The 24,187-nt window shown below is 42.3% G+C and overlaps 1 protein-coding gene across 2 annotated transcripts in view; it reads left to right on the top strand.

The window, feature by feature from the left end:
* GRM7 (glutamate metabotropic receptor 7) overlaps positions 1-24,187 on the top strand; it is a 629,590-nt gene that overhangs the window by 363,127 nt on the left and 242,276 nt on the right. The gene's annotated exons all lie outside the window — the stretch shown is intronic.

Raw genomic sequence — 24,187 nt, 5'->3', positions numbered from 1 at the left:
CTTTTCATCAGAAAGATGTCATGATAATAGTAGCAAATTCATAACTCCCTTCATCTTCTTAGCTCTCTGAGAGGAGTCACAGACCCTGAGCTACCTTTAAAGCTACATCTGAGATCAGGTATGGGGGTTTTTTTTGAGCATATAATGAAAAAGATTTCTAGAATGTTTCTGGAGATACAAGTGACTAACTGTAGATTCATGGAGTGAAATATAAAAATCTTTGAAAGTTTTCTTTTGATTTAATATAACTGTAAGTACTTTATTTTAAATGTAGGAGGACCAAGGTCCCCATTGCATGTAATGATAAAGTACATTAGATAAAGATATATTTTTCTAAATGAAATGAGTGAAAGAATGACCACTCCTGGAATTGTTCAGTCATGGGCTTAACTAAGTTTTGGGGAGCGTTCTGTGGAAACAACCTCACATTGATAAGGTGATTATTTTATGCTGTGTTAAAGTATGGTTCCAAGTACCAGTAAGAGTGATGTAGAAGCAGAGAACTCTATTGATATGAATACTTCTCTTGCAAAAACAGTCCCAAATTTCCTTCAGAGATAGAGAAACCATTTTCCAGCTGCGTGGCTTGTGTCAAGCTGGGCTAGAAGCATTCCCTGAAGTTAAACGTAGATATATTATACATTTTCCACAAACCTGTTGCTTTAGCTCTGTGTTCCATAGTCTAAGCAGAATATCATGTGTTGCTTTTGATCTGTACGTAAACTGTGATTGGCACAATGGACCTCCTATTTATCTTAGACATCTCTGCGCTCAAAATTTCCTTGATGTGACCCTTGAGACCTTTTTCTTTTTCTTTCTGTTTTGACTGCTGTGCTTAATGATGGACATTTGGCTTGACACGAAGATCTCAGAATTTGTTCCAAGAGAAATTAGTGTACACGGGGCTCCTCTGGAGCAAAATTGTACTTTTACTTACTTTTGACAGCTCTTGGTTCATGATCTTCTTCTCTGTGTCCTATAAGTTGGTGGAACTCCTTCACATAGAATGAAACCAGATGCCCGACTTGGGTCTGATAGGAAACTGTTGGCATTTAAGTCAGCAGGATGCTGAGTCTCTTATCCAAAAGATAGAATTTAGCCACAAATTAAGAAATGATCTTTAAAGTAATTTGTTAAAATGCTTTGCCAGATAGCAAGACTCTGAAAGACATATTGGAGAAATAGTCTGCTATGTTCTTTTTTCAACCTTAGTTGACAACAGATGGTGAAGAGTGAAATGTTACACTGCAGACAATGAGCTTTGAAGAGGAAGGAAGGTCCAGTGGTTGGATTATAAGCCTAGAGTTGGCAGAGGAGGATTCAATTCCTTGCTCTGCCACAGGCTTCCGGTGTGACCTTGGGGAAATCATTTAGTGTCTCTATGTTCTTGTTTGTCTCTGTAATTGGAGGATAATAACACTGATAAACCTCACAGGGATGTTGCACAGACAAATTTCCATTAAATGCTGTGAAGGGCGATAGAATTTAGCCCTAGAACTATTGGTAGTTCTAGGGCTAAATTCTATTAATCTTACTCATGAGAAATCCCACTTTTCTAGAAGAAAATTTCATATAGGGATAAAAATCTGTAGGCTTTTATAAAACTACTAGAAAATTGTAGTTGTTGATTGGTATCTCTCCTGAGGGTATTTTTGACCCACCCATGCAGAATTCTCTAATAAGGGATATATCGCCTTATTGATTTCTAAAGGCTCGTTAAAATACAGAAGTTACATTTTTTTATTAAATTCTATAAAGTTTTTCCATAGGAACACTGATTTCACTAGGACTATTCATGTAACTAAGGTGAATGGGAATCTGTCCTAAGCTAGTAATATAGCCTAGGCTTTCCAGAGGCAGTGTTCAGAAAATGATTACTCTGTGTTGCTGCTGACCTACAGAGCACAATAGGCCTCACGGGCTTCAGTGCTCTGGAAGCTAATCATGGTTCACATTAGGTATTCCATGCTGCCTCTGATTTCAACTCCTCTAGCACAACTCCTGTAGCACAAGATGGTTTTGTTCTTATATGCCAATCAGACAGACAGCTGCTGCTCAAGACTATTGGATTCCTCTGAACAAATTTAGGAACTTCACTGGCAACTGTAATCCGAGGTGAGTCAGACCTAAACCAGGGAAAGTGAAATATGTTTCTACATCACACACACTTTTCAAGGCCAGTACGGAGAATCTGTCCAAAGACACCCGCAACTCTGTATCTCTATGCAGAACAACATTTGTGCCGTGGTCTCCATGCCAACCCTATGCAGGTGAACACAAGTGGAAGCACTGGGTAGGAAGTCACAGGCAAGTGTACGCCAGAATACCAGCCATAGACAACAATATAGCCCATTGCCCTGCCTCCAGGAGTTGATGAATTTCAGCTTGGCAGTCACAGAATTTTTCTTCCCCAGCACTCTTCAGTTCACCTATGTAAAGCTGACTTATTTTGGCCACGTGAATGAGAAGTAAATTGTATTCCAACTGAGAAAATGAATGATACACCTGACCAATAATCAAAACTCTGTAGCAGTCCCCTGAAAAAGACCAGATGATGAACCAGGGAAGAACTATCAAGCTTTCTCCTCCTCCTTTTCCTCCTACCCACTATCTGCTATACATTTGCAAACACCTCTCCTCCACTTTATCAATTGTGATAGAAATACCAACCATATATTTAGGATCTTCTGTATTAATTTAATCTATGAACATGGTTCCCTAAGTCTATCCTTGTTCTTCATGCTTTTGAGAAATGTTTTGTAGCCTTAAGTAATTTTTAAATAATTTTTTCTAAGAACATATTTTTGTGTGGTGGGGGGTGTCTTCGGCCATGTGACAGGGAGGTTCCGCTGCTTCTTCACCCACCTGGACCTCAACGAGTGGAAGGTCCCCTATGTAGTGGTGGCCTGCTGTGTCCTCCACAATATATGTGACAACAAGGGGGATACATTCTTGCCAGGATAGGAGGGGGGGAGGCAGGAGCCGAGCAGTTGGCCACGGCCTTTGAGCAGCCGCACACAGTTGCCATCTGGGAAACCCATCAGGGGGCTGTGCACATCCAGGAGGATATGAGATAGAGTTTCAGACAAGGACACCAGTGAGACTCTCCCCTGAGCTTCCCCACAAAGGGCCTATGGATTGCCCCTCAGTGCCTTTCCTCCCCCACCCCTTTGTTCCCCTGCCCTTCCTTCTCCCCTCCCCTTTCCTTCCTCTTCCCCTGTTGATAAAATAAACTAGACCTTTTGTTTTGAACCAATAAACTCTATATTTTTGTTTAATTGGGATAACTGTAACTGGGGAGGGACTGGGGAAAGAACCGAGGAGGTGGAAGGGGGAAGAGAGTGGAGGAGAGGCTCTGCGGTGGGGCTGGGACTGGAGTCTGACTCGGGTGGTCCTACTGTCTCATGTATGGGACTCTCGGCAGCCAGGGGGCATATATAGGGGGAGAAGCCAGAGGGGCGGGAACTAGGGTGGGAGTTGGAGCGGGAATTGGGGTGGCAGTGACAACGGCAGCAAGAGTGGCCACTAGGTGGTCGAGGGCGGTAGTGAAAGCCACGCACATGGTTTGGGCCTGCTATAATAGCTCCTGGCATGTGTTGTGGTGTGGCTCCAGGTCTGACTCCAGTCTGTGGTCCTGCATGAAGGCAGTCAATGTGCTCCCGCTGCAGGTCTTCCTGGGGTTGCCTTCACCTATGGATCTCATGGGGTTGGGAGGCTGGTGCTGGAGGTGTGGGTTGTGCTTCACTCACTGCCAGACCAACTCTGCAGAAAAGTGAGAAGGGTAGTCATCCCAGGAGACAGGGTGAATGAAGCCAGCCTGCGTCTGTGAGCCAACACCAAAAGGTCTCAGGTCAGATGAAGGTGATGTGCTTTGACAAAGACCATCTGTGGCCTAGACAGTGGACCCTTTCCTTCAGGGGCACAGATGATCCATGGGATAGCCTGCCTACCCCTTCGCCCCAGGGGCAATCAGGCATGGGAAGGTGCCAGCCAGGTCAGGAGCCTGCAGATGGGAGGGGGGGTGACAGGGCTTCACTTCATGCTGTGCTGGGTCCAGCAGTGGCAGTGTCCCCAGGGAGAGGACTTGTATCTATGCCCACTTAAGGAGATGGAGGGAAGAGTGTTGGGGGAGGCGTGTGTGGGCACAGCAAACACTGCTTGCCAGGGAGGCTGCTGCTGGGGTCTTATCCACTTCCTCCCCCTTGCCCTCCCGGCAGGTTCCCCTGGCAGAGGACCAGTGTTCTCCACCTCACCATGCTGGCCCAGGAGTACATGCTGCCCTGAGAGTGTGGGCATGCCCACGTGCTGTATGCAGTACTGCTGTGTGTGTGTGTCCATGACCCCATCCTCCCTAGTGGTATCTTGTGGTGGGAAGGTGTCCCACCCTGGGGTTGGGAATAAGGCAGGCCTCTCCAGAAACACTGTGAGCAGGAGTGCAAGGTTCTGGAGTGGCTGCCTCACTGCAACTGTCTTCTCTGGACTGGAGCACCATGTGCACAGGCTGCTGTGCAATCCCCAGGCTGAGAAATGTTCAGTCCTTGCCACCCACTGCCTCCCTCTGCGTGTGTTCAGGGAAAGTAATGCAACCTTATGGGCCAACACCTGATGTGCCTTCCCTGGCCTTGTCTGAGCTTTGGGTGAGATCCTGGGAAGGGGATACCGTCTTCAGGGACAGGCAGACCACCTGGATGGCTCGCATGGTGTCTGTACTGGTCACCTCTTCCTTGTTGTCATCCTCATCATTATCCTCTATAGCCACGCCCTCTAGGACTGTGTCCAGACTCAGGGTTTTTTTCGAAAAAAGTAGCCTTTTTTCGAAAAAACTTCACCTGCGTCTAGACTGCAGTCACGTTCTTTCGAAATTAAATTGAAAGAACGCAGCTTTTCTTTCGACGGCGGTAAACCTAATTCCATGAGGAAGAACGCCTTTTTTCAAAAGTGCTCTTTCGAAAAAAGGCGTTCTTGAAAGCAAACAGGGCTTTTTAGAAAGAGAGCATCCAGACTCACTTGCTGCTTTCTTTCGAAAAAGCGGCTTGCTTTTTTGAAAGTTCCGCGTGCAGTCTAGACTCTCTCTTTCAAAAGAGGCTTTTTCAAAAGTATCTTTCGAAAAAGCCTCTTACGAAAGAGGCTTGCAGTCTAGACATAGCCTAGGAGTCCTCTATAGCCATCATTGTCCTCTATAGCCACCTCCCCCAACACTCTTCCCTCCATCTCCTGCCAGGTTGCCATCCAGCTGGGTGCAGAAGCAGTAGGTCTGGGGTACCACTCCCAGTTGGGAACTTCTTTTCCTGGCCTTGGCATAAGCCTTCTGGAGTTCCTTGATTTTCATTCACACCTGGTCCAGAGTGCAGTTGTGCCCTCTCTGGACTAGTCTGTCTGCCATCCAGCCATAGATGTCCATATTTTGCCATCTGGCATGGAGATCCTGGATGTTGGCATGGCGTGTTCCTCCCAGATCTCAATGAGATCCAGGATCACTGCATCAGTCCACGAGGTCGCCCTCCTCTTTTGGCCCTGGGCAGCATCTTTGGGAGATGGATACCTGCTTCCTTGCAGCTTTGGGCTCAGAGGGAGCACAGGGACCTGCCATGGCAGCAGCAAAAGCAGTAAGTGTTCTGCTGTGTAAGTGAAGCGAGCTGGGCCATCTTTGTGCCACAAGCCCTTTCCCCATGGCTGCAGCTCTAGGGGTATGTCTAGACTACATGCCTCTGCTGACAGACATAGTATGCCTTGTGAAACGAGATTTACAGGATTGGTCGGCAAAGGCTTTCCTTGTTGACCGATCCCCATCTTGACTGCCGGTTTGTGCCGACAAACAGCTGAGCCGGCACAACGCGGCGGCCGTTTTTATTCTAATGAAGCGGGGGATATTTAAATCCCTTCTTCATTGACTATGTTGGTATGTCTAATTTATATGCCTTGTCAGCAGAGGCATGTAGTCTAGACATACCTTAAGGAATGTGGGGGAAGGGGAACTATGGAGTTCTCATGAGTGTGGACAGAGTGGCCACCAGGGCACCTGTGGGAAGTCCTGGAGGCCACTTATTTTGAAATCAAAGTAACTATTTCAAAATATACATTATTCTTCATAAACTAAGGGTTACAGATGTTGGAATAAGAAGCCCACTATTTTGAAATTATTTTGAAATAACGGGCTTGCTGTGTAGGTGCTCACTTTGTTATTCTGAAATAATGCTACTTATTTTGAAATAGCTGTGTAGACATGCCCTTCTCGTGGGTGCACTTATTAAAGCCCCAGAAAGCACTGGGGAGTAATTACTCTGAATGACTCTGGGGAGCAATTATTTCGAAATAGCAGTGTAGCAAGTAGAGCATCTACACTACCACTCTTTTGAAATAACTATTTCGCAATAAGCGTTATTCCTCATGAAAAGGGGGGGGGTTATTATTTCAAAATAACCAGCCCCTTATTTCAAAAAAATGGGCTTGGTAGAGTGGATGCTCTGCTTGTTGTTTTGAAATAAGGAGCCTCCAAGACTTGTTATTTTGAAATAACTCCCTAGTGTAGACCAAGGCTAAGGTGCTACAGGACCACTAATTTATTTCAAGTTTTTTTAAGTTAGAGACTTACACGGTTCCCCCTCTGAGGCTCTTGGATTATATCCCTTTTTTCTATCATCTAACCCCTGATTCAGCATGGTATTTATCCACATTCTTTGCTGAACTAGGACATCAGTATTTAAAGTGACTTACTATCTTGATGTCTGATTTTATGCATCATGGTTTCATCAGCTCTTCCACATCAGATTGTTGAAGCTTAATTTGGTAATAATTGTAAAAAGCAACTGGAAATCATCAGGTGGACAGTGGTATGTAAGAACAATAATTATGAATATTAACTTGCATAGACTAGCCTTTGAATAGACAAAGATAATAATGCCTCACAGAAAGCCTATTGCAGATTCTGACCCCATTTCTACAAAGAGACCAACACTTGTACAAAGATCTGCAGTTCTGCTTGCAGGCTAGGAGCTTACACATAATATATGATTCCTGTGTATGTATCACTTCTTCACTCAAATGAAGCTACCTGCAATTCTAAGATATAATGTGGCTGAAACTTTACTCCTGTAACAGAATATTGTTCTACTACAATCATTGATACTAAGGTACGCCCCCCCCCCCAAAAAAAAAGAAAGAGAGAAGAGAATAATTAAGGCTATATCTCTAAAATAGTGGCTGGAGTTAAAATAAAATTAGATTGATCAGCCAGCACATCAAGATTTAATTATCGAATTTCTTAGAATTAATAGATGATGAAATAGTGTGTTCCAGATACATTGGCATATATTAGCATTTCATTAATTTCCAAAGTGATTGCTGATATCAAACATGCACTGTAGAATTTATCCCTATTGAGACTTTGTACCATCTTTTAGGAGATAATGCTTAATTTGCCTTAATAATTTGCCTTGATTGCAGCATGTTTTGGTGTATTGTCTCCGTGAATTTTAATTGTGGGCTATAGTATTTCATGACCAATCATTCACATTGTTAGCTATTTTGAATCAGAATCTGAAGTCATGACAGGGGCAATAATGCAAAACTTGATGGATGATGAATCTGTAACACTTAGTGATAGTTTTCCTGAGTCCCCAAATAAGCAGGAGATAAGAGTGATTTTTAGGCTTTTATGAATATTACAAATTAAAAAAAAACACACCAACATTAAAGTGAATTTTTACAAAGATCCACCAGCATTCAAGTATACCAGCAAGAATGTTCACAGAAACATCTAAAAGATAGGCTCTAGTTGCAGCAGGAATTATTCTGGGAAGCTCTGTGGCCCATGGCATGCAGGAGGTCAGACTAGATGATCATAGTGGTCTCCTCTGGTTTTATGATCTCTGAATCTATGAAGGCCATGAATTTTAAAAAACACAGGAGAAAATACACAAAACCTAACCTCTGAATTTTTAAATGTGATATTTTTGTTGCTGGTGTTTGACATGTAGCCTCACCTGCAGGAACAGAGTTTTTCCAATTATATCAGATGCACATGGCTAGCAAGTTAGCTGTGTCTTTTATTATTTTATTTTATTTTATTTTATTTTATTTTATTTTATAGAAGATCAAAACAAAGAAGGAATATATTTGTTACAAATATACCTGCACATCAACTCATTTTTAATTAAGTATGTCTATTGGGTATAGTAAGGGCTGAAAAGAAAATCCCAACACTTGACTGTAGCTATAGCCGCTTTCCTTCATTAAACATAGGTTTTAATTTAGCCTATCTCCCACTTGACAAGACATAATTAAGTGATATTAGGGTAATGTCACTCTGGATATCATTTATCAGAATGTCTATTACTTGGAGAGATTTTCTAATTATCTGTAAAGGTAATCAGTCTGAAGGTGCAGCCCAGATGATGGGTCACACAGTAAACCACTCTAGAGGACATGTTTGGAGGAAAGTCCTTGCATACTGAAAGGCCAGACATTTAGCAAGTGTATTTGTAAAAGACTGAGTTTTTGTACATGTTCTCAGAGACAGAATTGGAAAAGACACAGTATCCAAACCGGAAATATATCTGCAAAGAACCTGATTCCCTAACCACGGTAGTGTAATCCCACTGTCTTCAATGGAGATACTCCTGATCTACACTGTATACATGAAAATCTGCACACAATCTCAATGTTTGTTTATCATGAAGATGCTTATGTGCACATCCTAGAAACATGTTTAAAATAATGTTAAATCCAGTGTTTTGTTCAGGGTGCAAGTTGAAATGAGACATATGTATCCAACCCGGATCAATAAAGAAGCTATGAATTGTAGTTTTCATCTAGCAGTCCAGCAGTGCTGCTTGGAAATATAAAGATTTGAGAGGGGAAAGAAAAGTTGACTTGAGAAGATAAAAAATCTTCCAGTCCTTCTGAAGAACTAAGTAATCTCCCCACATCTTCATTACCCCCTCTTTTCTATGTCATTGGGTAAACAGTCTCAGAGGGGTATCTGTGACAGGGTATGTCTATACTACAGTGTTATTTAGAAATATCTTATTTCAAAATAGTTAATTCAAAATAGCTTATTTTTAAATAAATAGCATTTTGCTGTTTCGAAATAGTGCGTCCACACTGAGAAGACAATGAATTGCATTTGAGGCTGGCCGGAACCAGTTCCAGCAGGGCACCAGGTCAGGACTTACTGTGTGGGGCTGCTGCCTGAGGCTATCTGAGGTCTGTACTTAAAGGAACCCTCCGGACAGCCAGTTCTCAGGTTTCCCTGCTTGCTTGTCTACCTCAGCAAAGTATTTTGTCTCTGCGTGCTCTGGTCATCCTCACTTGGGACAGTACAGCACTCAGCAACATGGAGCCAGAGCTGCCCCTGGACACTCTGGTGCTTCTTTTGGATGCGTTGCTGCGAGCCTGGCTGCACTTTCTGCAGGCTGCCATTCGGGAGGTCCACCCGGGGCTGTCAGTATGCAGGAGGCCCTGCAGGAGAGCTTCCACCCTGAGAAGCACTAAAAGCCTCCCTGGTCTGCCCCACTGGGGTCTTGTCCCTCATTCCTCCCTCATGTCCTTCCACTTATCCCTCCCTAGCCCCCCTTCCTGATGTCAAATAAAATACATGTATTTTCATGAACACAAACTCTCTTTATTTAACAAAACTGGGGGGGAGAGAATGAAACTCTGGTGAGACTGGGGAAAGGAGGAGGGAGAGGGGAGAAGAGAGGGTGGGAGAAGGGAGGGGGAAACCTGGGAGGAGGGAGCTGGAAGGGGGAAGCAAGGGGAAGAAGGGGGAGGGGAAGCGCAGAATTGGGGGTCTCGTCGGACCAACTTGATTGTCATGCAAACTTGTTCCTGGGTTTGCATGTAGCCTTTGGTTGCCAGACTGGCAGCTATCCTGCATTCCTCTGTCTAGTGCGGAGATCATGGACATTGGGAGCATCCCCCCCAAACCTGAATAAGGTCCGTGATCTCCGCCCTGGACCAGGAATGTGCCCGGCCTTCTCTGGTCCCTGGCAGGCTCCTGGGAGCTGGCAGACTGTTCCTGAGGCGCGGCGGAGGGCTGGCAGCCAGTGGCTTGCTGGCTCATATTTTGGGGCCACTGGGTCAGAGGCAGTGACTACTGGTTCTGGGATGGCAGACTTGGAGCTGGCACAGGCACTGTGGCCAGAGTCAACCATTTTAAGGACTTCGGGGGAGGGAGGGAGAGAAATGTTCTTGGTTGAGGCCGGGGTGGCTACCAGAGTACCCTGGAAAGGCTGGAGGCCCCCTATTTCAAAATAAGTGTCTACACAGCACTTATTCCGAAATAGGCTTTATTCCTCGTAGAATGAAGTTTACCAAATTTGAAATAAGCGCTCTGCTATTTCGAATTTATTTTGAAATAGCCGTTTGGCTGTGTAGATGCTAGGAAAGTTAATTTGAAATAAGGGCTGTTATTTTGAAATAACTTGGCTGTGTAGACATACCCTTAGTCTGTAACATTAAAAACAATGAGCAGTATTGTTGCACCTTAGAGACTAAAAGATATATTAGATCATGAGCTTTTGTGGCTATAAGCCACTTCATCAGATGAGTTGGAGTGGAAATTACAGAATCAGAGAATTTGTGCCATAGTGGTGGATTGTTTACCATAGTCCTACTGCCTGCAGTTTGGGAAGAGTAGAAAGAGGTCAGAATTTCTTCCTGTGTAAGAGAACTTTATTTATTGGCAAGGAATTTATTTCAGAAACATTCATTTTGAGAATGAAATTGTAACCAAAATATAAATGTCCAGCTATATGTGTGTCAGTACAATTTACTATACCTGTTTCTAAAAAATGAATAAACACATTAATATCAATACTAGGACTAGAAACGTGATCCTCAGGCAGTCAATAGTAATTTTTAAGGTGTCCTGAATGATGCTTCCTTTGGAATCCATGAATCTTAATGAGATTCTAGAATCACAACATTTGAGATTTGGAATAACAAGGTCAATCCTTATCTATCTCTCAGCAGAGAGTGATGCTAAATAGCCACAGGATAGAACTGTTGTATTCTATTCCTATGATAATCCAGTTTTTACATATCACTTATCACTGTGGTGTCTATATTCCAAATACAAATAGTAATAGTCATTCAGATTTATCACAGGTAGTTGATTCTCTCACACATGAAGAAAATCTGCATGTGTGATTTTCATAATATGTATGCAATGTGCTGTTATTTGGTAAGCCAATGTGGAAGAGAAATGCTTTGATTTAGACTCTAAAGTCCTAGGGTTTAAGATTGTTACTGGCTCCTATGGGAGTAAAGTCTATAATCTTGAACTGTCCACCAAGAATGCCCTTTTTTATGTGTCAGCCTTGCAGAATCTTTAAAATTTACCCCAGGTTCAGGCATGCCACTCATTACAGCCCCAAGAGTACCTACATTGCACATAAGCTCGGTGTTCTCCGTCTTTACTGTCAAAAATAATTTACCATAGAAATAAAGTATTCTATAGCTGAGGTATTCAAGATATCACCATTAAATCAATGAATCCTGAAGCACTTTAAAATTTCTGAATAAATAGGGCTGTTTTGGGGTGCATCCCTTTCATTTTAGATCTCATCATATTGTCACACTGGTGAGCCTATGTGGGAAGAGAGAGATGGATTATGGGTGTTTTTAATTACTGTGATGATGAACAGCTTTATATATTGTGACACAGAATTCAGCCTCTCTTGATAAACTGTCAATGTAGTAGGGAAGGTTGTGGGCTGCAGGTATTGCTGTTGCCATCTGGATTATTTTATATAAGAAAAAGGCTTCATCCTTTAAAGTTTGGAAGTAAAAAGAAGCACATACCATAGTGTTTAGTGTTGCTTTTTTAATTTGAATTGTCCACAAAGCACAGAGATGTGCTTACCTGAAATTTTCTTTCAACCATCCATACAAACATATTGGGTCTCTAAACTTTCCAAACCACCCTATATTATGAGCTTTGTTTCATGACCCTCTTTGATTTTCAAGGCTGTGACAAACAAAACACAGAAGCTATGGAGATCATTTTGAACCACAAATAGAGGTGGCTTGTGCTAAGAAGCTACATATTAGAGAGAGAGAGAGAGAGACAAATGAGAAACAAAGGCAAATAAGACAACCTGGAGCTACAAGAATATTAATTACAATCCAAACTTCTAAAAGTGATCTGGTTCATTAGTAAAGTGTTCAATTTACTACAGAAAGAAAACTTTAATTTGTAAAATGCCATCAGAATATTCCATCTCTCAAAACATTAACTGAGATGCTTCAAGCAACTCTCTAACCGTTGGCCATAGTATATGTGATTCAGATTTAAGTCTAGATTTATGATATTCATTAGCATGAAAATCTGTTGAACTTCCAGAAGGTTTCACATCCTGAAGTATTAAATCATGTCAGTTACAAGGACTAATATTAGACTGATTCTATTTAAGGTGTAAAGGCAGGAGGTGTTCTCGTTCAAGATCTTCTCAGGGTTTGGCATGACAGCCTTCTACAAATGATTGTTTCATGTGTGTGAAACATGAGGACAGACTTTGAATGCTGAAAGAAAGCCATCTTTAGTTTAGAGATAACATTGACAGAAATGTAATGAGGTCTTGCAGATTCTTCAGTAGCCCCTATTTGCCCTTACACATAACATATGTAATGATAAATAGAAATGTTGAGGTTGAGTCCTCCATTAAATACCATCAACACTGCAGAAAAGTCAGGTTTTGGAGGCTCTACAGCCAGGTGAAAAATATTGTTTTTAGTCTTAATTCTGATGCCTTAACAGCTTCATCCCTCATTTAAGGTTTGATTCAATGCCCGTTCCATGAAAAGGCTTCCACTGACCTCAAGTAAATGCTCTTTAAAAGTTTCTAAATAAAATTATACATTCACTTCCATAAATTTTTAAATCTCTTGATAACTATGTACATTTTCAAAGTCAAAATCTCTTCAGTAGGAAAACCAATACATTCTTGTAGCATGCTTGGGAAAGGTGTTGGAGAGAGAGGGCAAGTCCTCAGCTGATGTAAATCAATCTAGTTCCTGGAATTGGTTATGTAATATGATCAATATTTGCATCATCAGGGAAAGCCCAACTGCAAATAATTGAATGAATACACCCAGGTTTAGGCAAAATTAAGGTTGTATAGTAAAGTACACCAAGCAATGAAATGTGAAAAATTATGGTTGTCCAAATAAGTTTAATTATATCCTCTCCTACATATGTACTGTGGGGTTGTATATTTGTCAAATAATATAAATTCATGCTCTTTTTCTATAACTCTAAGTATGGAAAAAGAAGACTAAGAGATTTGTTCAGTGTCATATAGAAAATGCCTCAAGTGTAAAATATTTTTCTTCTACAGTGGTGCTTTACAGAGATAAAAACATTATCGTCATGATGCATACATAAAGAGTTGAAGCAATATGCCTGGAAAGCCCTATGGTATAATGGATAAGATTTCAGTGGTCTAGGGACTGTTCCCATCTCTGCTACAAATTTCCTCTGTTGAAGGAAATTTTCTGTAGAGGAAATTTGTTTTTAAAATGCAGGAATTTTGTCAACAGTATAGTAAAATTTAAAAATATTAACCAGCAATTAAATATTCAATATGGCAAGTGCCTTAAATAATTATTTGCTTGAGTTATCCCTCCCTGAGACAGGACAATGGTAAATCTAAGTTAGTGGAGATGCTTATGCTTTATTAGAGGCTTGAGATAACAGTGAATTCCCTTACAAAGCTACTGTTGATTCAGTGGTGTACATTATGCTCTGCTTGCACATTTAATGCTCAATCCAAAACCCATTCAAGACTCCCACTAACTTCCAAGGACTTTGCTTGCACCTTCCTTGGCATCTCTAAGATCTGCTCAGAACATACTGCATGGCAATCCTGCAGTGATTTAAAGGGCCCAGGGCTGCTGGCTCCATTGAATCACTGGGCCCCAAAGCAACTGCTCCTTTTGCCCCCTGGCAGGGCTGTTTCCCACTCTGGCAGAGTGGGGGCCTGCAAGAGACCTTAAAATAACTTTCCTCTATAGGCTTTGCTTACAAAAACTTCCCCGAGTCACAGTTTCACTGACACTGGGAGATAGGCTGCCGCCATCAAGTGTCCGATTCCTTCTTTTTAAACTCAGGAAGAATCACTTGAATTTCTTCCAGAGGAGTATCCCAAGCTCTTTTGCCATGAGAGAGCTTGAAAAAAAAGAAACAAAAAAGCACAGAAAACAAACTGTGTCTCTGATAGCTGACCTTTCAGTCTAGGCAGGCATACACAGAAACCTATTAACTCCAGGACACAAGAATCAAATTATCGCCTTAAAAAGAAGATTTTATTAACAAAAATGAAAAGATATACTTAATAAAGCATACTTGATTGCTAGGTGTTACAGAGCAACTGAGAAAAACAAATTAAAACACAGAGAACATAGTATCTCTGGGTATAGCTTAGATTTAGTGAACAGGAGGGGAGGGAGGAGGAAAGGCCATGGATTTTACACAGGGAAGCTTAACCAAAAAACAAAACAAAGGAAATAACTTGATCATGACTAAATATTCATTTTCCCCTATTTACTCACAATCCACTTCAAGGTTCAGTCCATTTCTATGCCCAGTATTCCTTGTGGGCTTTGTAGTCCTAGCTAGATTAATTCATCACCCACTCCTCCCCTCCCCCGATCCGGGTTTAAACTCACACAAAGAACAGCAGCTAGGAATCTGCATTCAATTTACATTTCAACAGTCTTTTCCATTGGCTTTCCTAGCTTTCCATCAACACTCCCTAGCTACCTCAGTTTAATCCTTTAGTCACCAGGTACTGGCCATCACTCCTCCTATCTATCACACCCGCTCTCATTGGTGGGTCTGCAAATATCTATTGTAAATGTACATGATCATGCACATGTTCATCACTGGGTTATTTCACACTGATTTCACCTATATGAAAGTATATGTGATTTTACCTTCATTAAAGAAAATTATTTAAATGACAAATTGTAAAAAGTCACTTAAAAGGGGTAAAGTGTATGGTGTTTTAAATTCCATTCTTATAGAAAAACTGCTGAATTTCTTTAGTCCAAGGGTCTCAAACTCAATTTGCTTTAGGGCCAGTGTCAAACCTCAATTCTCCTAGCAGGTCAGCAGGTACCACCCTCTGGCAAAACTCTGGTTTGGATGTCTCCATGTATTCCTCCCAGTGTGCATCTCCTGGTCCACATGCTCCTCATCCATGCCTCCTCCAGCCCCACCTGCCACCCTTGGATGATTTAAAAACCACTGGGGGACCCAGCCACTATCAGCAGCAGCACAGTAGAGCTAGAGTGGCTTCCAGCTTACTAACTGTACATCACTGCCAGTGTGTTCCTGTGGCCCAGAGGAGGTATATTCAGGGCCGTCCCATCCATAGGTGTAAGCTGTGAAACCATTAACTCGTTTTGTGAAACTGACTAGATATCAGTGACTCTTGATTGGATAAGAAGCCTCCTGATAATTGGGCCTTTTTTTTCTAGATGTCCCTAGCCATATTATGAGAATTAAACCAGAAAATGTTCCCTAAGTTCAGCCAAGGACCTTAAACACCAGATTTCCAATAAAAAGATTCCCAAGTGTACTTTTATCTGTGATTTCAAGAAGCCATTCTCTCTTTGGGGGGGGGGGAGGGGGGGGCAGGGAGAAGGTTGATTCATGAGTTTTAAACTCTTGAGGTTGGAAATGCAGTACATACAAGTTAACAGTGTCTCCCCCTGTGTCCAGGAGCCTAGACAGGGTACACAGTCCTACAAAAGACATGAAATGGAGCAATTGCCTTGATATCCCCATGTTCTCACACTGGGATGCCACCCCACCCAACTAACATCCATGTCCTTGCACTGGAATCCCAATTGCCTCCTCCCAACTAACATCCACACCTCATGCTGGGATCCCTGCCCCAACCTGGGGTGGCAAAAAGCGAAACCCACCATCCCTGCCCCCGTTGGCTGGCTGCAGAAGCACATCAGCTTGGCCAGCCCCCTGGCCAGCATGATTTTCATCATGGAGGCAGCCAGCACAGCTTCCCAGACCAAGTGGTGCCCTCTGCAGCTGGGATACCGTGGGTGCTGGGGGCCTGGGTGCTGCTGGAAGCTGTGTGCAAGGGTATATCCCTGCATGCCTCACAGGGCTGATTAAATAACTTTTTCAAAATATTTCATGGTCCAGATTGGGGAGATAGATGGTCCATGGGCTGAGAGGTTGAGACCCCTGTTTTACTTCAAACTTCCCAAAACAATTCACCTTTAGACTGAGCTGAAAAGGAAATTTTTCATAAAATAAAAACACCTGAAATAATGGATTGAAATTAAGAGACAAGGTGAACAAGCTACTCACATATATATTGACCAAAAGAAACAAGGTTTTGACCTACACAGAGTAGTTCTTCAAGTCTTAGAAAGGTACTTTCAGTAGCACAGCTAAATGCAAAGTGGAACAAATAAATTAGCACAGGAGACCTACGAGACCATTCAAGGTAGAATGTCCCATTTACACCTCTGAAGTCATAGTTAAAAAGAGGGAGAGGAGGTGGGGATTATAAATTGTGGTAATAAAACATAAATCCAGTGTATCTGTTCAGGATTTTTAGTGTCTAGCAGATTTATGAAGGTAAGCTCCCAGTCTTTTCTTTTGAAAGTATTGTACTGGTTTCCTTTGAGGATGAGAATTGATAGGTTAGAAATAGAGTGATTGCTTTCTGAAGAGTGTTCACCCATAGGTGCTAAGGTGTTTTTGTCTTTTATCATTTTCCTGTGTGAGTTCATTAAATAGGATAGGGATTGTCTAGTTTCATCCACACCGTTGTTATTGGAGTATAAGCATACTTGGAGGTGGAAGCAGCAGGGGTGATGATGTGATTGGTGTCTGCTATAGACCACCGGATCAGGTGGATGAGGCTTTCTTCAGACAACTGAGAGAAGCTTCCAGATCACAGGCCCTGGTTCTCATGAGGGACTTTAATCACCCTGACATCTGTTGGGAGACCAATACAGCAGTACACAGACAATCCAGGAAGTTTTTTGAGAATGTTGGGATTAACTTTTTGGTACAAGTGCTGAAGGAACCAACCAGGGGCCATGCACAGCTTGACCTGCTGCTCACAAATAGGAAGAAATTAGTAGGGGAAGTAGAGGTGGGTGACAACCTGGGAAGCAGTGATCATGGGATGGTAGATTTCAGAATCCTGACCAAAGGAAGAAAGGAGAATAGCAAAATACAGACCCTGGACTTTAGAAAAGCAGACTTTGACTCTCTCTGGGTATGTCTACACTACCCCCCTAGTTCGAACTAGGGGGGTAGTGTAGACATACCCTCAGAGAACTGATGGGTAGAATTCCATGGTATGCTTAAATGAAGGGGAAAGGGATCTAGGAAAGCTGGCAGTATTTTAAAGAAGCCTTATTGAAGGCACAGGAAGAAACCATCCCGATGCACAGTAAAACAGTAATGGTTTGATGAGATAACATGATCTTGGTAACTAATTGACCATTCATTATCAGTGGGAAATAGTTCAATGGAGGGATGATAGGAGTTACTATAGATAACTTTCTGGGTGTCTGGCTGGTGAGTCTTGCCCACATGCTCAGGGTTTAGCTGATCGCCATATTTGGGGTCGGGAAGGAATTTTCCTCCAGGGTAGATTGGCAGAGGCCCTGGAGGTTTTTCGCCTTCTTCTGTAGCATGGGGTACAGATCACAGCTGGAGGATTCTCTGCATCTTGGGGTCTTCAAAGTATTTGAAGGCTTCAATATCTGAGATATAGGTGAGAGGATTATTCTAGGAGGGGTGGGTGAGATTCTGTGGCCTGCACTGTGCAGGGGGTCAGACTAGATGATCATAATGGTCCCTTCTGACCTTAAAGTCTATGAGTCTATGAGTCTATAATAAAAGCAAATATGGTAGGTGACCAGATTGGTTTACTGGGGAAATCCTTGGTGACCTTAAACACAAAAAGGAAGCTTACAAGAAGTAGAAGTGGAAACTTGGACAGATGACTACGGAGGAGTATAAATATATTGCTTGATAATGCAAGGGAGTTATCAGGAAGGTGAAAGTGCACTTGGAATTGCAACTAGCAAGGGATGTGAAGGGTAACAAAAAAGGTTTTTACAGGCATGTTAGCAATAAGAGGGTGATCAGAGAGCCTGTGGGGTGCTTACTGGATGAGGGAGGTAACCTAGGGTGTGTCTAAACTACATGGCTCCATCGATGGAGCCATGTAGATTAGGCTGAACGGCAAAGGGAAATGAAGCTGCTATTTAAATAATCGCAGCTTCATTTAAATTTAAATGGCTGCCACACTGAGCCGACAAACAGCTGATTAGCTGTTTGTCGTCTCAGCGCGCTAGTCTGGACGCTCCCGCACTGACCTGAAAGCCCTTTATTGACATCCCCGTTATGCCTCGTAGGATGAGGTTTACCGGGGAGGTTGATAAAGGGCTTTCATGTCGGCAGGGGAGCGTCCAGACTGCCCTGATCTACCGACAAACAGCTGATCAGCAGAGGGGGCAGCCATTTAAATTTAAGTGAAACCGCGATTATTTAAATCGTGGCTTCATTTCCCTTTGCCGAACAAACAAATCTACATGGCTCCATCGATGGAGCCATGTAGCTTAGACGTACCTCTAGTGACAGATGTTGTGAGAAAAGCTGAAGTATACAATGCTTTCTTTGCCTCTGTCTTCACAGACAAGGTCAGCTCCCAGACTAATGCATTAGGCAACACAGTATGAGAAAGAGGTGGACAGCCCTTGGTTGGGAAAGAACAGGTTAGGAACTATTTAGAAAAGCTAAACATACACAAATCCATGGGTCCAGATTGAATGCATCCAAGGGTACTGAGGGAGTTGGCAAATGTCATTGCAGAGCCCTTGACCATTATCTCTGAAAACTCGTGGAGATTGGGAGAGATCCCAGTTGATTGGAAAAAGGCAAATGTAGTGCCTAACTTTAAAAAAGGGAAGAAGGACGATCTAGGGAACTACAGACCAGTCAGCCTTACCTCAGTTCCCGGAAAAATCATGGAGGGGATCCTCAAGGAATCCATTTTAAAGCACTTGAAAGAGGGGAAAGTTATCAGAAATAGTCCACATGGATTCACAGAGGGCAAGTCATGCCTGACCAATCTGATTAGCTTCTATAATGAGGTAACTGGCTGTGTAGATATGGGAAAGACAGTGGATGTGATTTACCTTGACTTTAGCAAAGCTTTTGATACTGTCTCCCACAATATTCTTGCCAGCAAGTTAAAGGAGTATGGATTGGATACATGGACTGTAAGATGGATAGAAAGCTGGCTAGAATGTCGGGCTCAGTGGATAGTGATCAACGGCTTGATGTCAGGTTGGCAGTCGGTTTCTAGAGGAGTGCCCCTAGGATCGGTTTTGTTCAACATTTTTATTAATGACCTGGATGAGGGGATGGATTGCGCCCTCAGCAAGTTTGCAGATGACACTAAGCTGGGGGAGAGATAGTTACACTAGAGGGCAGGGAGAGGGTCCAGAGTGACCTAGACAGATTAGATGAAACAAAAAACAGGACTATGTAGCACTTTAAAGACTAACAAGATGGTTTATTAAGTGATGAGCTTTCGTGGGCCAGACCCACTTCCTCAGATCAAATAGTGGAAGAAGATTGTCACAACCATATATACCAAAGGATACAAAAAAAAAATGAACACATATGAAAAGGACAAATCAAATTTCAGAACAGAAGGGGATGGGGGGGATCCTCCTTCTGTCCTGAAATATGATTTGTCCTTTTCATATGTGTTCATTTTTTTTTGTATCCTTTGGTATATATGGTTGTGACAATTTTCTTCCACTATTTGATCTGAGGAAGTGGGTCTGGCCCACAAAAGCTCATCACCTAATAAACCATCTTGTTAGTCTTTAAAGTGCTACATAGTCCTGTTTTTTGTTTCATCTACACCAGACTAACACGGCTACATTTCTATCACTATTCTAGACAAATTAGAGGATTGGGTCAAAAGAAATCTGATGAGGTTCAACAAGGACAAGCGCAGAGTTCTGTGCTTGGGATGGAAGAATCCCAAGCATTGTTACAGGCTGGGGACCGACTGACTAAGTAGTAGTTCTGCAGAAAAGGACCTGGGGATTACAATGGATGAGAAACTGGATATGAGTCGGCAGTGTGCCATTGTAGCCAAGAAGGCTAATGGCATATTATGTTGCATTAGGAGGAGCATTGCTAGCCAATTTAGAGACGTGATTATTCACTTTATTCGGCTCTGGTGAGGCCACATCTGGAGCATTGTGCCCAAAAAGGATGTGTACACATTGGAGAGGGTCCAGTGGAGGGCAACCAAAATGAGTAGGGGCTGGAGCACATGACCTATGAGGGGAGACTGAGGGATTTGGGTTTGTTTAATCTGCAGAACAGAAGAGTGAGGGGGGATTTGATAGAAGCCTTCAACTTCCTGAAGGGAGGTTCCAAAGAGGATGGAGAAAGGCTGTTCACAGTAGTGACAGAACAAGGAGCAATGGTCTCAAATTACAGTGGGAGAGGTCTAGATTGGATATTAGGAAGGTGGTGAAGTACTGGAATGGGTTACGTAGGGAGTTGGTGGGATCTCCATTCTTAGAGGTTTTTAAATCTCAGCTTGACAAAGCCCTGGCTGGGTTGATTTAGTTGGGATTGGTCCTGCCTTGGTCAGGGGGTTGGACTTGATGACCTCCTGAGGTCTCTTCCAGCTCTATGATTCTATTATTCTATTTAGTGCACTGAATGAAACATAACACATGTTGTGATAGACGTACATAGGATCCATGGATCTTGAAAGGTGTATTGTGTAGCGTGTTACTAATTGTAACAATGAACATGTATCTGAGAGTTTTCCATCCGTTGTTCTGGCGGGTTCTGAGGCTGCTTTGAGTTGGTGTGTCTTCACTTGTGGGAAATTTGCTTCTGATGATGAGTTTGAAGAGTTTGTAGCCAAGAAGGCTAATGGCATATTATGTTGCATTGGGGTATTGTTTGAAAGCCAAAAGTGGGGGGGTTAAGGAAAGATTTAGTTTAGGATGGAGTCTCCACCAAATATGGGTTGTAGTCATTTGGCAATACCCTGTATGGTTTCCTGTGAAGGATGGTTAGCGAGAACTAGGGGTGTCTGCAGTCTCTCTTAGCAACAGAAATTAGTCTAATAAAAGGTATTACCTCAACCACTTTGTCTGTCCAGTATCCTGAGACCAACATGGCTTAATGAAAACTGTTTTGTTACCTTCATGGTTGCTCTCCAGGTATGTATATATATAGCCATGTTCTTCCTCTGGTTCACATCACAGTAGGTTCTTCAGTACCTGATGTAATTAAATCCTATTTAAACATCAGTTCTCAAAGACTGTTCACTCAGGGTATGTCTACATTAGAGTTTTTTCAGAAAAATGGTTGTTTTTCTAAAAAAGCTTGTATGATGTCCACACTTTAATTTCATTCTTTTGAAAGAAAATCGAAAGAACAGAGGGGTTTTTCCGACATTGGTAATTCTCATTCTACTTGGAAGAAGCCATTTTCCAAAAGAGCTCTTTCGGAAAAAGGTGTGTGTGGACAGGGAAGAGGGAGTTCTTTCAAAAGAAGAGGAAAAAGCTCAGGTGCCCTGTTGACCATTCCGCCTATAGTAATCACAGCTGAAATGCGAGATAGCATCCATTCAGTGCGGATACTATCTTTCGAAAAAGCAGATGTTTTTTTTGATGAGCTTTTGCAGTGTGGACACTCTCTTTTAGAAGTTTTTCAGGAAGATCTCTTCTGGAAAAACTTCTTCTGAAAGAAGCCTGCTGTCTCAACATAGCCTTATATGACATAATCTACTGTTTGAGATTTTTGAGTCTAGAAGCAGTTCAGAAATTGGTGGTATTTATCTTATGTGTAAAATTGTAGACTTATTTGGGAAGCGTCAAATTCTTCTCTTTGGTGTACATACATAATTCCCATTGGACTCAGCAGCAGATCAGAACATATATCAGCAGATTTTGGCCCAGAATTTGTTCTGTCTCAGATTACTTTAAAAGGAACAAGAAAGCTTTTGAATAGAACTTTCTTAAAGATTGCGGTTTGCTATTTTTCTTCCAAATTCTGATGAATTCAATGAAGCTGTCTCTGTGTATATACATGTAAAATCCATAATGTTTCATTGCATAAAGTATACAAATAAAATGCATCTTTCTTTGGTTGCTCTGATAGCTGTAAGTCAGGTTTAAAGGGCAGTGAAATTTATTTTCTCAATTATGTCATTGCTCTGCAGCAGATAAATAAAGATGCTAAGTTATTCTTTGTTTGGTCCCCCAGTCAATGCTGATTCCTCCGTTTCAGTCTTTTGAGGCCTTATGCTGCATTTTGCAAAAGAGTTCCACCCTTGCAGATCCTATGGCAAGTTCACAACCTTTGATTAGAGGTTGCTATGTATAGCTGACCCCTTCATTTGCTGTTTAGAGCATTAAACCCATTCTCAGCACCATAATCATCATCATCTTCATCCTCCTCCTCGTCCTCCTCACTTGTTGTTAATAATGACATTATTGCTACTGCTGTTTATTTCTGTAGCACCTGGAAGCCCCAGTTACAGAGCAGGTCTCTCTTGTGATAAAGGCTTATGAATGCAGAACAAAAAGGTTGATGACCCCAAAAGCTTACAATCCAATAATATTGATAATAATTGCACAAGCAAAAACTAAGTTACAAAACCATTATTGAGGTTGCGAAGTCAAGACCTCAAAAGTTGGAAATACCAAATAAAGGTTGTTGGAACAATTCAACCCACTTTATGTGTGTGTTTATTATATGATCACATACTATCTTCTCATAGAACCTCTGCCTCATTCAATGCACAGGATAGACAATGCTCATTGAATGAACTGTTAGTCTTTATTGTTTGCTTTGTTTTGTTTTTTCATCATTGTTCAGTGTGTGGCTCCATTCATTATTTTTTGCACACTACTCTAATTCTGCTCTGGAGACAGAATAATTCATTTCCTCTCAGTCTTTCCTCTGTTGCCCATCACTATATATCTGTGTGCTTCACAACTAATCTAAGTGTCTCTTCATAATTTCCTATAAGGGGAAATGATATTATCTTCATTTTATAAGTATGACACTGAAGCACATATTAAGGTTAAAAATGTCCACTCATTTTGAGTGTTGGGCAGTTGTGAGTGAAGTTGAGGGTGCCTTTGATGGCATGGTAGAGTGGTAGAATGGGAAATAGAATTGAGGAGTCCTGGTGCCCAGTCCCATAGCCTTAAGACTAACATGCACTCTATGCTATTTTGGTACTGCTTCACTGTTTTCTAATTTGCCTATACATATGGCACACTTTATCATGGAAATGAATAGTCAGCTTAAAAAAAAAAGTAATGTGGATTAGTCCAGGAGTAAGTGAAATGTCTAATACCCTTGTCTGAAAGTTGCCTGGCTGTGTGCAACTGTTTCTAAACAAAATGTTGCCTCTATAATACCGAATGCATAACCCTGCATTATAGTTTAATGACCTGTGAAATGTTATTTTTTAAAAATAAATCTCTTTTAGGGTTATGTGACTTCTAATATGTCTCTGAATTCCAAAAAGGACACTGTCAAGGTGATGCATCCAAAATTTAACCAACCTTGAAATGTCCACTTTTAATGTAAAAGTTCTCTGTATTAATTTTTCATCTTCCTGCAATATAAGCTGTTGCACTGCATACTTTTCCACATTCCAGAAGTGATCCGACAACAATAAAACCAAATTGTACAAGTGGAATCTTCCTGGTCCAGCAGCCTTGGAACTTGAGCAGTCCCAAAACACAGAGTTTGCTGGACCAGGGGAGATGAAGACTCTCCTCCTGGCCATCGGCTCTGCTCCCTGCCACCAGCTCCACTGCCCCCAGAGCTGCACTCCTGCCTGGGGCTGGGGCTGTGCTCCTCACCACTGGGTCATCAGTCCAGGCTGCTCCCTAGCCACCAGACCCGTTGCCCCCTGCAGAGCTGGCGCTCTGCTTCTTGCTGTGCCAGCCCTCCTGGGGCTGCACTTTCTGTCCCTGCCAGACTCATTGCCTCCAGCCTGGGCAGGTCTGTGCTCTTCTCTGTGCTCACCTATCCAAGGCTGTGATCCCAGCCTGTTAGTCGGTGCTGCTCTCCTGGGTGCTGACTCTGCTGCCTCCTGACAGAGGCTGCAGTCCCTGACACCAG

The sequence above is a fragment of the Pelodiscus sinensis genome, chromosome 11 (genome assembly GCF_052426305.1).
Source record: "Pelodiscus sinensis isolate ZL-2025 chromosome 11, ASM5242630v1, whole genome shotgun sequence".
Lineage (NCBI taxonomy): Eukaryota > Metazoa > Chordata > Testudines > Trionychidae > Pelodiscus > Pelodiscus sinensis.
Note: the sequence above shows the minus strand (reverse complement) of the source record. Positions and strands in the feature narration are given on the sequence as shown.